The sequence below is a fragment of the Sinocyclocheilus anshuiensis genome, unplaced genomic scaffold (assembly GCF_001515605.1).
Source record: "Sinocyclocheilus anshuiensis isolate Anshui unplaced genomic scaffold, SAMN03320099.WGS_v1.1 scaffold743, whole genome shotgun sequence".
In the NCBI taxonomy this organism is placed as follows: Eukaryota; Metazoa; Chordata; class Actinopteri; order Cypriniformes; family Cyprinidae; genus Sinocyclocheilus; species Sinocyclocheilus anshuiensis.
Window position 1 is genome coordinate 191,241 of NW_015552601.1, and position 13,292 is coordinate 204,532.

General features: G+C 35.4%; 1 pseudogene; it reads left to right on the top strand.

Annotated features, from left to right (window-relative positions):
• Window positions 1–13,292, top strand: part of LOC107665757 (phosphatidylinositol 4-kinase alpha-like) — a 43,766-nt pseudogene that overhangs the window by 7,918 nt on the left and 22,556 nt on the right.

The following is a 13,292-nucleotide window of genomic DNA, read 5'->3' on the forward strand; positions in this document are numbered from 1 at the left end:
ATTCAGTAAGTCGGGAGAGATTATAATGCATTGCTGTACTGTTTCATTTTGTCAATTGCATCTTTATCTTTGCTCAGTTTGGTTGTGTTTATGCAGACACTGTTCTCTGGCCGTGATCAACGCTCTGGCCAACATCGCAGCAAACCTGCAGACAGAGCAGATGGTGGATGAGCTGCTGGTGAATCTGCTGGTAAATTTGTTTCAATGAAGAAACAAGCTCATCTGCATCTCACATGGCCTGAGAGTGAGTACATTTTCAGCAATTTTTCATTTTTGGGTGAACTATTCCTTTAAGAATAAAAACATTTGAATCAGTGCGAGTAGTCCAACATTTATAGTAGTCCATTTCCCACTAAACAGGAACAAAAGAGATCAAGATCCATGTGACCAATGAACATTCCCAGTCCACCTTTAGTTCTCACCCCAGTATGAAGAGCCAGCCATCCATGTATGAGCAGCTCCGAGACATTTCCATCAACAATATATGCAGGTAAACCTAATTTATTCCTATGAAATTATTTTCAGCTGAAAGTAATGCCTAGTTCTTATACATCATTTACATAATATCTGTCCTATACGATATGTGATCCTGGACCACAAAACCAGTCTTAAGTCGCTGGGGTATATTTGTAGCAGTAGCCAAAAATACATTGTATGGGTCAAAATTATTGATTTTTCTTATATGCCAAAAATCATTAGGATATTAACTAAAGATCATGTTCCATAAAGATATTTTGTGAATTTCCTACTGTAAATATATCAAAACTTCATTTTTGATTAGTAATATGCATTGCTAAGAACTTAATTTGGACAGAGATTATAATGCATTGCTGTACTGTTTCATTTTGTCAATTGCATCTTTATCTTTGCTCAGTTTGGTTGTGTTTATGCAGACACTGTTCTCTGGCCGTGATCAACGCGCTGGCCAACATCGCAGCCAACCTGCAGACAGAGCAGATGGTGGATGAGCTGCTCGTGAATCTGCTAGAGCTGTTTGTGCAGCTGGGGCTGGAGGGGAAACGAGCCAGCGAAAGAGCCAGTGAGAAGGGCCCGGCCCTCAAGGTACCGAACCTTCACATTATAGTCGTGTATTATTATTTCTCTACTTCATTGTAGGACAAGCATGCGATGTACAGCACATCTAGCATTCATTATATGGGACATTGTAAATGTTATATAAGGATTAAAGAGGAATTATAGCAATGCAGTGTGGTCTGCTAAAAGTTGCAACAGGAAGGATTGTTTGAATTCAGAGCAGAACAGTAGTGTCAGTGCTGTAATAGGATTTGCGACGGTGGAAAAGTCATGAAATATCTAGCTAAAATGTGACCCTGGACCACAAAACCAGTCATAAAGGTCAATCCGAAAGCTGAATAAATAAGCTTTCCATTGATGTATGGTTTATTAGGATAGGACAATATCTGGCCGAGATACAACTATTTGAAAATCTGGAATCTGAGGGTGAAAAAAAATCTAAATATTGAGAAAATCATCTTTAAAGTTGTCCAAATGAAGTTCTTAGCAATGCATATTACTAATCAAAAATTACGTTTTGATATATTTATGGTAGGAAATGGGGTGCTGTGTGTACATTAATGAGGAAAAAAAATTAACTTAAATGATTTTAGCAAATGGCTGCAATATAACAAAGAGTGAAAAATTTAAGGGGGTCTGAATACTTTCCGTACCCACTGTATATGAGTTTAGGAGTAGTTTTTTCCAAATCATAGTATGTTAAATGTTTGTCTTGCAGAAGAGACTTGTTTCAAAAACATTAAGAAATCTTTTGAACGGTAGTGTACGTACTGTACCATCATCATGGTGGCAAATATTTGAAGTACTTATGAGAATTGGGATTCAGGCTATAACCTGAACTTTGACAGTCTATAGTATAACTTTGCAGTTTTTCATTTAGTTCACCACAGTTCTAAGAAGTTACTAGTCACTAATAAGGAACTTTTTTTGTTATTCCAGGTGTTTAAACGCAGGGTTGTCCATGGACTCAGTCATCGTTGAGGCTTTCCTAGCCAGTCTTTCCAACCGTCTTTACATCTCGCAGGAAAATGACAAGTATGTTATTGAAATCTGACAATAAATCACATATAATGCATCCTGATCCAAAATTCATTCTTATTGGTCATTAAATAGTTAAAAGTCTTTCATTCTTATTCTGAATCTCTCAAGTGGAATTTAAGAAAATGGGGCATTTTGTTATTCTTAAGGGAATCCCTAAAACATTTGTGCCCCTCTCCATCAGGGACGCCCACCTCATCCCTGATCACACCATACGAGCATTAGGGCACATCGCCGTGGCTCTGAGAGACACTCCCCGCGTGATGGAGCCCATCCTACAGATCCTGCAGCAGAAGTTCTGCCAGCCGCCGTCCCGGCTCGACGTTCTCATCATAGATCAGCTGGGCTGTATGGTCATCACAGGAAACGTACGCCAGCATTTCCGTCTTCTGGCACAGGGATTGTTTTGATCGGCCTGCTGGTGCTAAAGTTTCCTTTCTGTTTGTCTCACACAGCAATACATTTAAATTATTGATTTTTCTTATATGCCAAAAATCATTAGGATATTAACTAAAGATCATGTTCCATAAAGATATTTTGTGAATTTCCTACTGTAAATATATCAAAACTTCATTTTTGATTAGTAATATGCATTGCTAAGAACTTCATTTTCACACCATACGAGCATTAGGGCACATCGCCGTGGCTCTGAGAGACACTCCCCGCGTGATGGAGCCCATCCTACAGATCCTGCAGCAGAAGTTCTGCCAGCCGCCGTCTCAGCTCGACGTCCTCATCATAGATCAGCTGGGCTGTATGGTCATCACAGGAAACGTACGCCAGCATTTCCGTCTTCTGGCACAGGGATTGTTTTGATCGGCCTGCTGGTGCTAAAGTTTCCTTTCTGTTTGTCTCACACAGCAATACATTTATCAGGAAGTCTGGAACTTGTTCCAGCAGATTAGTGTGAAGGCCAGCTCGATGGTTTACTCCACCAAAGACTACAAGGGTCATGGATACAGGTGATGATTTACAGTGGGTTTTTTAGGATTGACGACTTTTCCTTTCTGCTGATGTTACCAAGGGTATGTGGATGGAGAAAAATCATATTAATCGCACTAGATAAAATCAAGCTCTGCCCTTATTATCCTGAATATTCTGTTTCACTCAGAAATGTCACATCATTTTTTTAAATAAAATTTTCTTGCCGTAATTTACTTGCCAAGTGATCAATGTAAAAACAGCAATGTCAGCAACAAAAAACGAATAATAATAATAAATAATTTTAATATACATAATTAACACAATAAACCAAACAAATCATATTAAATATAATAATAATAATCTATTTTATTTAATTATTTATTTTAAGTAGTCTCTTATGCTCACCAAGGCTCAATTAACATTAATATTGTATAATATAGTTTTAGATTTTAATATATTATTTTATTTGACTGCTGAAAATTCAGCTCTCATCAGAGGAATATATTACATTTTAAATTATATATAACTAGAAAACAGTTATTTTAAATTATTATAGTATTTAACAATGTTACTGTTTTTACTAATCAAATAAATGAAGCCTTGGTGAACAGTAAAGGGACTTCTCTTAAAAACATAAAAAAAAAACTATTATATACTGTATTATGGACCTTTATACACTACATACACATGAATATATATGTATATATATATGTATGCATGTGTGTGTTACAAATATACCCGTGCTACTTAAGACTGGTTTTGTGCTCCAGGGTCACAAATGGAGTATTTGAGTAATGTAGTGTTTCTGCTTTTGAATGTTTCTTATGTTCGTTTTTCCTCAGGCATCCAGCAGCGCTGGTAATTTAGGAGTTCTCATTCCTGTCATTGCTGTGGTAAGAGAATTGCATTTCTGCAAATGTGACACAGAAATAGTTGAGTGAATAAAGATGAAACTTTTATAGGTACTGTTTTACTTTTTAACTAACTTTTTTATTGAACCAAAAATCTATATGAATGAAAAAAAAAAAAATAATAAATGTTTTGTTTGCTAAGTTTGTTTTTTACTGTGCCCCACACAATTTTTTATTTTATTACAAGGGCTGCAAAAAACAGTAATATTGTGAAATATTATTACAATTTAAGACTGTTTTCTATGGTTCTTGTTAAATGTAATTTATTCCTGTAACGAAATAGCAATAATTTGTTATTTTTTAGGGCTGGGCAAGTTAATGCGTTATTATCGCGCTAACGCATTAATTAATTAACGGCGACAATTATTTTATCACGCATTAACTCAGTTTTTATTATTATTATTATTATTATTATTATTATTATTATTTTGAAAGTCCATTGCTCACTGGCTCTGAATTCACATACAGACAAACCATGGGTCACAGGAGGGGTGTGATGTTGATCAGTCGTTTTGTTAACTTTCTGGTTTATTATTTTGATAACAATATATTGCTTTACAGATCTATCACTCTTGCTGCTCAGAAATGTTCACGCAATCATGCTGCACGTATCAGAAGTTCTGCGCTCCGGCGCGGTTAGCGCTCACACTCACTGATCTATATATAACTGAACCACGCTCTGGCCCACCTCTTCCAACCGAGCCAGGGCCGGCTAAACGAACCGCGCCCGAGCGCGGAATGGAGCGATCACACGGTTAAGATTGCCTAGTGTGAGTACACCCTTATTCTCCCGCATCCCGCACACACGAGTCTCTACCCACCCGCACCCGCACTCACCCATCAAGTGCGATAGAGCAGGTCTCTACTCAGAAGGTGCCTGTTATAATGTTGTTTTTCTATAACAAACTATAAAATATTTTCTATAAAATGTTAATTCCCTGGCAGTGGCTTTAGACCTCCCCCAAACCAATAGCTTTGGTTTTATATTTAATTTGATTACATTAATGTTATAAGTTGAGATTTACAATAAATATTTAAATTGCTACTATGTAAAAGGAATACTGCACTAAAAAAAGCACCTTATTTGTTTAAAGTGTTTGCAAACCAAATGTAATTGCACTTTTGTTCATATAGCAGTACTTTTAAATGAAAAAGTGCACAATACACTACTTATTGTGCATAACAATGCGATTAATCGTGATTAACCGCAGCCAAGTCATGCGATTAATCGCGATTAAAAATGTAATCGTTGCCCAGCACTATTATTTTTGTTTATGACTGTCATAAATTCAGCATTGTCATCATAGGAATAAATTACATTTTAAAATATATTAAAATAGAAAATAACATTTCAAAATCAAATAAATGCAACCCAGATTTGGACATTTTTAATGCTTAAGTAAAATTTGCAAAATCAGTCTGTTTTGGTGTAAGAATTTTGAAAACAAAATTTAATACACTTTATTTTACTCTCCACATATAATAATTTTGGTTACTACCTGATTGTGTCAAGCTGTTCATAATTTCATCTGTCTGCTTTTTTTTTTTTATTTTATAGCTGACCAAACGTTTGCCGCCCATAAAAGAGGCCAAACCGAGACTGCAGAAGCTGTTCAGAGATTTCTGGCTGTATTCGGTTGTGATGGGCTTCGCTGTTGAGGGCTCAGGTCAGATAATTGTCATTTATAAATCACTTATATAAGTCAACATATTTGTAGCTGTTTATTTTCTTAAGATTGAACAATATGTATGATAAAAATGACTGCCAGTTAAAAATACCTAATCGTAGTTATATATGACAGAAGGAAGCTCTGTAATAATACTGCTACTATTTCTGTGTTAAAAATAACCCAATATTAAATAAAAGATTAGCATAAGCCATCCAATTTGTAGGTCTGAATATTGATCTGAATATTGACTGATTTTGTCATCTTTCACGATCAGGTTTGTGGCCGGAGGAGTGGTATGAGGGAGTGTGTGAGATCGCAACCAAATCCCCCCTGCTGATGTTCCCAAGCGGAGAACCGCTGCGCTCAGAACTGCAGTATAACTCTGCCCTGAAGAACGATACGGTCACTTCGGTACAGCTAAATCAGTTTGATTCTTGATATAAAAGAATGATTGTTCCCTACTTCACCAAATCAGACAGAAAATTTTGGTCGTCACATTTTTTCTTATAGCGCTTTATACAATACAGATAGTTTCAAAGCAGCTTCACAGTGATAAACAGGAAAATAATGTTGCAAAATCTGATCAATTATGAAGCAAACTCAGTTAAACTATAAAGCAGCTATATAGAAGACAATAGTGTCATTATCCTATAGAGGCCCGTTTCCACCATCAAAAAAAAAAATGAAAAAGGTTATTGCGACTTTTTATCTCACAATTCAGACTCGCAATTCTGAGAAAAAAAGTCGTAAGTATGAGATATAAACTCATATAAACTAAATTCAGATTTTTTTCCCTCACAATTTTGAATTTACAGCTCACGATTTTGCATTTATTGCAGAATTTATTGCGATTCTGACGTTTTTCCTCAGAATTCTGAGTTTACATTTCTCAGTTCTAGTTTTTTGCTTCCGCCATGGAATAAAAAAATAAAAAAGGTAATTACAACTTTATATCTCACAATTTTGACTTTTTTAAATAGCAATTGTGAGTTTATATCCCAAAATTTTCTTCTCTGAATTGTGAGTTTATATTAGGCTGCCCCCTAATAGACGACCAAACATTAGTCAACAAGAAGAGGCTTAGTCGACTGAAATTTTATTAGTTGGTTAGTTGCAGGAAAAAAACTGTCCGTGTCTGTGGTTGGTCCTTGAGGTAATTACTTCTTAATTTTCTTATCACATAGTCATTACTTTTGCAGTGCTTTGTGGCAAGCTTTATGTATGCGCTTGAGCACAAAATAGGCTATATATTAAAGGCTCCCCACCCCCAGTATATATTTAGTTACTATAATTAATTAAATATAAACATTTAGTCAACTAGAAAAATCTTTATTTGGGGGCAGCCCTAGTTTATATTTCTCAGTTGTGAGTTTATATGAGGAAATCTTCCGAATTGCGAGAAAAAAGTCACAAATACCTTTTTTTTTTTTTTAATCTTGTGGCAGAAATGGGCTTCCATGATATCCAACTCAATTCAGTTCAAATAGTGTTCTCATCTGATATTGTAAGTGCAGGCAAATTGCTAATGTTACTGATTATGAATTGTCTTGTCCAGCATGATTGCTGAAATTCACCAGTTTAACCCTGTAAATTGAACTGTATGCATTGTGTTTCTAGGCTGAGCTGAATGATTTGAGAGGCACCATAATTAACCTGCTGGATCCTCCGCCGGAGGTCGCTGCGCTCATCAATAAACTGGAGTTTGCCATGTCCACCTACCTGCTGTCCGTTTACCGACTGGAATACATGAGGTACGTGAGTAAATTCTGGTCTGTTTTAGACTGGTGTGGTTCTTTGCTTGAACATGACCGCTTGTATCTTCTCAGGGTGTTACGCTCACTGGATTCTGATCGGTTTCAAGTGATGTTTCGATATTTTGAGGACCGAGCGATCCAGAAGGATAAATCAGGTGGGCTAGAACATTCATCTGTTTCTGGATGATTTAAGATGACTTATGATTCATGACTTTGTTTTCTCAAAATGAGTTGTTTTCTCCTTTTCACTAGCACTTACACCAAACTTTACAGATACGTTGTATTCCTATCTATATTCTGAAGTGTAGCTTAATCATATATCATTCCCTGATTTATATAACATTTTTATTCCTAAAAACATGGTGAGAATGAATCAGGACATTTTTCAGTGATATAATTCTTAATTTGCTCATTTAAAAATAACAATTTTTTAAAACTTGCAATACAAAATTTCAATTCTTAATGTGCTGTGAATTTAACTTAGTTAAAGTTTTATGATATCTATTAGTTCAAATTTGCCCTATTCACCTATAGGGTCTTGTCTTAAGATTCAAGTTTAGCAAATACTGTATATAATCAATAGATGATTTTATTTGACAGCTTTGCTGTGATTGTGTTCCTCGTCTCAGGAATGATGCAGTGTGTCATTGTGGTGGGTGACAAGGTCTTTGATGTATTTCTTCAGATGATGGCTGACAAGGTAAATGAAAAATATAACCTCATCCTAACTGAGGACGTGGACCATTGGCGTTGTCCTCTAATATTACATATCTTTTTTCCTAGGAAAAGACTAAAGCTCATGAGGAGGAGTTAGAAAACCATGCTCAGTTCCTGTTGGTCAACTTCAACCACATTCACAAGAGAATCCGCAGAGTGGCGGACAAATATCTGTCAGGACTCGCTGAGACGTGGGTCCTTCTCCATTACAATCACAGGAAATGATGTCAGACTATACTGAACTCCAAAGTGTTCTGTAGAGATGTTGTTTCTGTAGATATGTTGTCATGTTTCTGTGTGGGTTAGTCACTTACCTCACAAACAGTAGAAAAGTTTATTAGGTTGATTTCTTCTTGAACGTTCAATGCAACCGTGTCTCTGTTTAGTTTTCCGCACTTGTTGTGGAGCGGTCGTGTCCTGAGGACCATGCTGGATATATTACAGACCCTGTCTCTTTCTCTCAGCGCTGTAAGTGCTCAGATCAGGTTCATATGCGTTTCCTCATATGGAGATGTTCAGGGTTTTGTTACAGGAGATGATTATGACACATTATTGATTTAAAAATCTTAAAATGTTCTTCAGGATATCCACAAAGACCAGCCGTATTATGACATACCGGACACCCCGTATCGCATCACAGTGCCAGATACATACGAGGCCAGAGAGGTACATTTACTTGACTTGTTCATTTTTTTCCCACTTACTAAAATCATTGGAATTTTATGTACAATTTTTATTTATATTTTACATTTTTGACATTTGTATTAAATATAATTATATATATAATATTTACATTATATTTGTTTTATAAATATATACAAATTTATATGAGTACATAAGTTTATACTAATACAAATTATGTTATATAATATGTTATGAATATATTTTAATTGGAAAAAAAAAAAAATATGTAATATAATTTCTATACAATTTCAATTTGTATTACATAATAACAACACATATAAAAATATGCATATTTATGTTTAATATAAATGTATATTCATATATATTATTTTTACTTAATTTTTTATTTTACTTACTGTAAAAATGTATTTGACTTTTTTTGACTGGAATATAAAACGAGTAAAAAAAAAATCATGAATGTGAATTTGGCTTCTTATTAAAAAGCATGGTACTGTATGTGTGTTAATGATATGTTTGGGATTTCATATGTCATGTGTAGAGCATAGTGAAAGACTTCGCTGCCCGCTGTGGAGAAATCTTAAAAGAGGCCATGAAATGGGCGCCGTCAGTCACCAAATCTCACGTACAGGTTTGGCCTCCCATGAAAAGCAATAGATATTTAACTTCACTATTATCCCCTGCAACGATTTTCAACAGCATCAATGTATTTTCCACAGGAATACCTGAATAAGCATCAGAACTGGGTGTCGGGTCTGTCTCAGCACACGGGTCTGGCGATGGCCACTGAGAGCATCCTGCACTTTGCTGGATACAACCCTGAAATAAAATAAGTAATTTATTTCAATATTTTATTTTTGTTTTATTTTATTTTATTTTATTTTAGAGTTATTGTTTATTTGCAGCTAGCTGAAATAAATTAATTTTAGTTTTCGGAATATTTTATTTTATTTATTGTTTATTTGCAACTAGCTAAACTAAAATATTTAATTTAAAAATATATATTTATTTTATTTTATTCTATTTTGGAGTTAACATTTTTTTTATTTTTAACTATCAATTTTTTTTAATGGTTTTAGCTTTCGTTAATAACAATATCCCCGTTTCAGACCACTCAGCTCTCAGAGAGACCAGCGTGTGTGAAGAAAGACTACTCCAACTTCATGGCCTCCCTCAACCTGAGAAACCGCTATGCTGGAGAGGTAATGCTGAATAATAAAGCAGAGGCTGCTGGGTGTTTTATGAAAGAAGCTCAGAGTCGTAACTCCTCACGTGTCTCGTATGCAGGTGGCAGGGATGATCCATTTCTCTGAGGCCACGCAGAGCACGTCGAATCTGAATAAACTGATGATTCGTCAGTGAAGGGAGATATTGACTAGTTTCTTAGTGATAATAAGCAATCAGGCAATTTTATGAAAAGTTAGTATGTTCTCTGTCATTTCAGACCAGTGTTATTTTAGTATTTTTGAGATACAATTATAGTTTTATTAATATTTTGAACTACAATTTATTTTTATGTTTTCCGTTTTCATTTTCATTTTGGTTAAAATGTTATTTGCAGCTAGCTGAAATAAATTAATTTTAGTTTTCGTAATATTTTATTTTATTTATTGTTTATTTGCAACTAGCTAAACTAAAATATTTAATTTAAAAATATATATTTATTTTATTTTATTCTATTTTGGAGTTAACATTTTTTTTATTTTTAACTATCAATTTTTTTTAATGGTTTTAGCTTTCGTTAATAACAATATCCCCGTTTCAGACCACTCAGCTCTCAGAGAGACCAGCGTGTGTGAAGAAAGACTACTCCAACTTCATGGCCTCCCTCAACCTGAGAAACCGCTATGCTGGAGAGGTAATGCTGAATAATAAAGCAGAGGCTGCTGGGTATTTTATGAGTCTTAACTCCTCACGTGTCTCGTATGCAGGTGGCTTATTCATTTGTATTTCAGTTTTAGCTTTATTTTAGTATATCTAATTAAACTAAATGAAAAATTTGCCTTGGCAACTAGCTTAAATAAAATACTATTAAAAAAAATTATAATTAAATATTATGTTCCTGTTTCAGACCACTCAGCTCACAGAGAGACCAACATGCGTGAAGAAAGACTACTCCAACTTCATGGCCTCCCTCAACCTGAGAAACCGCTATGCTGGAGAGGTAATGCTGAATAATAAAGCAGAGGCTGCTGGGTATTTTATGAGTCTTAACTCCTCACGTGTCTCGTATGCAGGTGGCAGGGATGATCCATTTCTCTGAGGCCACGCGGAGCACGTCGGATCTGAATAAGCTGATGATTCGGCAGATGAATGAAACTCTGGACGGAGGTCAGCCGGAAGCCTTCACTGAAGCCATGTTCAAAATGGCTGCGCTGTTGATCAGCTCCAAAGGCATGTTATTACTACATTAGCCAACAGTAGATGTTCATGCCTTTAAATTGCAATAAAGACAAACTGCATAATGAAACACTGAAATATGCCACAAATCAACAGTGTGTTGTTGTTTTTATAGATAACAGGATAAGATCAATAAGACCACAGGCAGTTATTAACAAAGTCAGTGGAGTTTTGATTTGATGTTGTGTTTATTGTGTAGAATGGGACCCTCAGCTGCTGCATCAACTGTGCTGGTCTCCATTAAAGATGTTCACTGAGAATGGCATGGAAACGGCTATTGCCTGCTGGGAATGGCTCCTGGCTGCAAGGACAGGCGTTGAAGTCCCGGTAAGATAAACACATGTATATGTAGATCTGTCATAATACCAATATTTTGTCAATGCATACCAATACCAGTAAAATTATACGGTTCTCAAAATCCAAATTAAATGTAAGTATGCTGAAAAGAAAATGAAAAAAAAAAAAAACTCAAGTAATTATTCCAGTAAACAGTAATTTATAAGTAATAAAACAGGTTAGAAAGGCAAGTAAATAACATAGAAATGTATTCAAATTCCCAATATGAAGAATTAAAGCAGCAGAAACATAATGACATGTAAAATAGTACTTTATATAATACTATTGTTTTTATTCACAAAAGTTATTAAATTAATATCAAATTATTATATTATATAGTTATTATCAGCTACAGAAATAAAATAAAAATCATAATGAAATGTAAAATAGTACTTTATAATACTATTGTAATCATTCATATAATTGAATCTTATTATATATATGTAACTTTATTAATAATATATTATAACAAACACACACACACATTTTTTTATTGTATTGCATTGAACACCTCAAAACATTTGCACATGTAAAAGTCTAACAATGTATTCAGTATACAATAGTAGTACACAGTACGCTAGTATTCTGTTCACGATGTAGCCTAAATCTGTGCTGTTATATTACATGTTTCCACATATTAAGTGCATATCTTAGCTATGCAGGTTTTCCTATGCTTTTTGCTAGTTTTCACTGAATTTCTCCTCTGTTCTGGGGTCAGTTCATGCGGGAGATGGCAGGTGCGTGGCAGATGACTGTCGAGCTGAAAATGGGGCTGTTCTCCGACGCCCAGGTGGAGGCGGATCCTCTGGCGGCCTCAGAGGAAAGCCAGCCCGTCCCCTGCCCACCCGACGTAACGCCCCACTACACCTGGATTGAGGTTACTTCCTGTTACCCTGTTTATCCGTCCAAGCTTATGGGCATTTTCATAGCTGTGGATTTACCCATCCGAAAGCTCCTTATGATACACACTTCAGTTGTGACCCTGGAGCACAAAACCAGTCATAAGTCAATTTTTTTAAATTGAGATTTATACATCATCTAAAAGCTGAATAAATAAGCTTTCTATTGATGTATGGTTTGTTAGGATAGGACAATATTTGGCCGAGATACAACTATTTGAAAATCTGGAATCTGAGGGTGCAAAAAAATCAAAATATTGAGAAATTTGTAAAAATTTACAAATGCAAATTAAAGTTGTCCAAATGAAGTTTTTAGCAATGCATATTACTAATCAAAAATTAAGTTTTGATATATTTACGGTAAGAAATGTACAAAATATCTTCGTGGAACATGATCTTTACTTAATATCCTAATGATTTTTGGCATAAAAGAAAATCGATAATTTTGACCTATACAATATTTTTTTGGCTATTGCTAAAAATTAGGGATGCACCGATACCGATACTGGTATCGGGCCCGATACTGAGCTCCTGTACTCGTACTCGTAAAATGCCCCGATACCAAACGCCGATACCACACAGCATGTGATAAGTGCCATATTCAGACAATGAAACACCGACAACAGAACAACAGACAGCAGAATGGAGTTATTAGAGATTAAGGATGTCTATGAAGTATATGTATCCACTGAATATAATGTTAAACATTCCGTATTAACGCCTGTATAGCTGATGTGCGCGAGCTGATGAGCAAAGCACACTGAGTGGATTGAGCGCTCGGCGGCGCAGATGCGTGAGCTTGTTGAGTGAATATACCTTTCTCACAGACATCACTGGAAAGTTTGTTGTTCGGTCGGATATGTCAAAAACAAGTAAAACAGTGCACATGTTACTTAACGTTAGGGAGAGAGAGAGAGAGCGCGCACTTCTGTTGTGTGATCTTTGATGTTCACTCACTTAGCACAC